We start from the raw sequence: 3,468 nt of genomic DNA, 5'->3' as shown, positions 1-3,468 counted from the left end.
TTCAAAGCAATGTCGCTTCCCCCATGAAAACTACCTTCATGGAAAGATCCTCCCATATAACCCCCGACCCACCCCTCCCCCCACCTACCAAAAAAATCCCCCTGAAAACGTCTGTATACTTCCCAATAACCAATGCTATATGTTAAAATTATTTGAAAAAAACTACTTTTTCTAAAGAGTTAAAGAGGCTGAGTCAAAAGTTCGAACCTTAAAACGTACAGGGATTAGGAGGTACAGTTGGGGGGCTGCCTCCCCCCAAACCCCCCGCTTTCGCAGCCTTTAAATAAAACAAAATTTAAATTGAAAGTAAGGAGCGACATTAAAATTTAAAACGAACAGAAATTATTCCGTATATGAAAGGGGCTGTGCCCTCCTCAACGCCTCGCTCTTTACGCTAAAGTTTTTATTGTTTAAAAAAAAGAGTTGTAAGAAAGTCAAACTTATTGTAAACAAATTTAAAAGTAAAGTAAACAAATTTATTGTTTAAAAAAAAGAGTTGTAAGAAAGTCAAACTTTAGCGTAAAGAGCGAGGCGTTGAGGAGGGCACAGCCCCTTTAATATACGGAATAGTTTCTGTTCGTTTTAAGTTTTAATGTCGCTCCTTACTTTCAGTTTAAAATTTTTTTTTATTGAATGGATACGAAAGCGGGGGGTTTGGGGGGTGGCAGCCCCCCAACAGGATCTCCTAATCCCTGTACGTTTTAAGGTTAGAACTTTTGACTCAGCCTCTTTAACTCTTTAGAAAACGTAGTTTTTTTCAAATAATTTCTGCACATTTTTGTGCAGTTTATTACTTATTATTGCTTGACTAACTGTTAGCTGATCGTGTCAGGAGTTAAAGATGTGGGGCTGCCGCCCCCCAAACCCCCTGCTCTTTAAGATTAACGAGGCACACTTGTGCCTCTTTAAAGAGATCTTCTGGAGACGCCTATTGAGCCGAAGGATTTAATAGATTGGAGAAACTGAGTTTCTTTTTTAAACTTTAAATTCAATAAGTAAAAAAATTTCTCTGACGGGAAATCGAACCTGGCTCTTCCGCCTGACAGTCAGGAGTAGTGACCAATGTACCAAAGAAACGTTACATTACTTTTATTCCGTGCGATGTATTTTGGACGCAAGTAAATCCCCACAAAACTTGATATTTGGTTTTTTGAAAACAGGGAAGGATTGATCGGATTGAGCGGAAATTTTGAGGATAAGCTTTCAGGCCCTAGGAAAGCCTATCCTCTAATTTTCAGTCCGATCGGACAACCTTAAAGGGGGCCGTGGTGGGAAAAATTAACATGGGCTATTATTGGAAATCGAGGTTTTTCGTAAATATAAATTCGGAGGATAATTTTTTCGGTCTGAAAATATCAAAAGGCCCTAACAGGTCGAATTATGCTTCGAATGAGTCCTCATTCACCCGGATCCGTTGCCAACTGTGGCCTGTAGGCGTGACTATATAAAAAAAATGAGCTTTAAGTGGCTATATCTGGTTTTTGGAAAACAGGGAAGAAGTGATCGGATTGAGCTGAAATTTGGAGAATAAGCTTCTGGGCCCTAAAGAAGCTTGGCCTCTATATTTCAGCACAATCGGACAACGTTAAAGGGGGGCTGTGGTCGGAGGGTTGAAACTTCCGCCCCACTTTCACCCATGAAGATAGAGTCGGAGGGGGTTGAAATTTTTCGCGTTTCTAAGTTTGAGCTTGGGCTACAAAATGCGATCACCGCTGTCTCTCTGCGACTACTAGGACCGGAAATCGCTTAACATTGTGGTGGGTCGCCTCTTTATAGAGGTAAAGTTCATAACTTTCAGCCCTCCCCCCGGGGACTTTGGGGGATTAGTTCATCCTAAAAGACATATTTATCGTGTTTTCGACCATGCTGAACAAAATGGCTATCTCAAAATTTTGATCGGGTCACTTTGGGAAAAAATGAGCGCGGGAGGGGGCCTAGTTTCCCTCCATTTTTTGGTCACTTAAAAAGGGCACTAGATCTTTTAATTTCCGTTCCAATGAGCCCTTCCACGATATTCTAGGACCACTGGGTCGATACGATCACCCCTGGGGGAAATAAAACAAAAAAAAAAACAACAAATAAACACGCATCCGTGATCTTTCTTCTGGCAAAAAATGCAAAATTTTACATTTTTGTAGATAGGAGCTTGAAACCTCTACAGTAGGGTTCTTTGATACCCTGAATATGATTGTGTGATTTTCATTAAGGTTCTAAAGTTTTTGGGGGGTCATTCCCCCGTTTTTCGAAAATTATCCAAATTTTCTCAGGCTCGTAACTTTTGATCCGTAGAATAAAACTTGATGAATATTATATATTTGAATTCAACATTGGAATCTGATTCGTTTGATGTATCCTTTGCTATCAAAAACTCGTTTTATAGAGTTTCGGTTACAATTGAGCCGTGTCGCTCCTTACTTACAGTTCGTTACCACAAACTGTTTGAAACTGATAAGGATTTACTAGGATTTATTGCTATATACTCAAGTCAACTCTAGCAATTTTCATAGCTCTGGCCTCTCCTCATATCGAGTTAATCTTTCGCCTTTTACTAAAGATTACCGTGGGACGGGGCACTTGATGAGTCTTAAAAAATTTTTGAATGCCGAAAGGCAGCGTAGCCTATGCTCTTGTAGTATGTTCTAACGTTCCAAGATTACTTATCTGACAAGCCCGATTACTTAACCTTAGCCTTTGACGAAATATAATAAACATGACATGTCAATAGAGTTACTACTTGGGTAAATCCTCTTGAGTAGTAGTAATTAAGTTAAACCTGAAGAATTGAGGATATTAAATGTTTTACATGAACAAAAATACAATTCTTTTAAAACTGAAAAAGAAATAAGGACTAAATGCGAAGAGAGCAAAAGGGGACAGTAATTGGTACATTGAAAGCCAAATTAATCTGCTTCTAAATAATCCATGTTTATAGTAAAGTAGACATGATTAGTGTTGTTATTCGCCTAGTTGTATACAACTTTTCAGTTGACAAGTTACCGGCTAAGCATTTGTTGTTATCTTTTGCAGATTACATCCGGCGAAGCTAATTTTAAGCGAGTAAGGAATGCTCGAAGGCACTCTTGGCTCGGTGCAAGAACGAGCCAAGTCCTAGGCGCTCTTGAGTCCCCATTCTCTTAGGGCCCTCATTTCTCCTTCGTCTAGGAAAAGTATTTCCATTCCATAAAGAAAGAAAAACGAGCAAAAATGGGGTTTTTAAAGGCCAAATGAAAATACTGAAAAAACACAACAAAGCGAAACGAAAAAATATAATCAATGCGAGTGGCCGAAGAACAAACCAAAAAATAAAACGCGGAAAGTCAATGCGAATTATTCGCTAGTATCCGTCGATGACGGTTCAATTTTCAATATCTCTGCAAATCACGGATATTGGTGAATGACTCACTTCTATTGTTGTTAGGTATTTGGTTCCAATACTTAGTAAGTAATCATTTACCTGATGAAGTCTCT

The 3,468-nt window shown here is 39.0% G+C and overlaps 1 pseudogene; it reads left to right on the top strand.

The window, feature by feature from the left end:
- Window positions 1–2,504: 2,504 nt before the first annotated feature.
- LOC148938798 (U5 spliceosomal RNA) lies at window positions 2,505–2,621 on the top strand (annotated as a pseudogene).
- Window positions 2,622–3,468: the final 847 nt, after the last annotated feature.

This window comes from Artemia sp. Qi Xiang Cuo, unplaced genomic scaffold (genome assembly GCF_049724085.1).
Source record: "Artemia sp. Qi Xiang Cuo unplaced genomic scaffold, ASM4972408v1 HiC_scaffold_1167, whole genome shotgun sequence".
Lineage (NCBI taxonomy): Eukaryota > Metazoa > Arthropoda > Branchiopoda > Anostraca > Artemiidae > Artemia > Artemia sp. Qi Xiang Cuo.
Note: the sequence above shows the minus strand (reverse complement) of the source record. Positions and strands in the feature narration are given on the sequence as shown.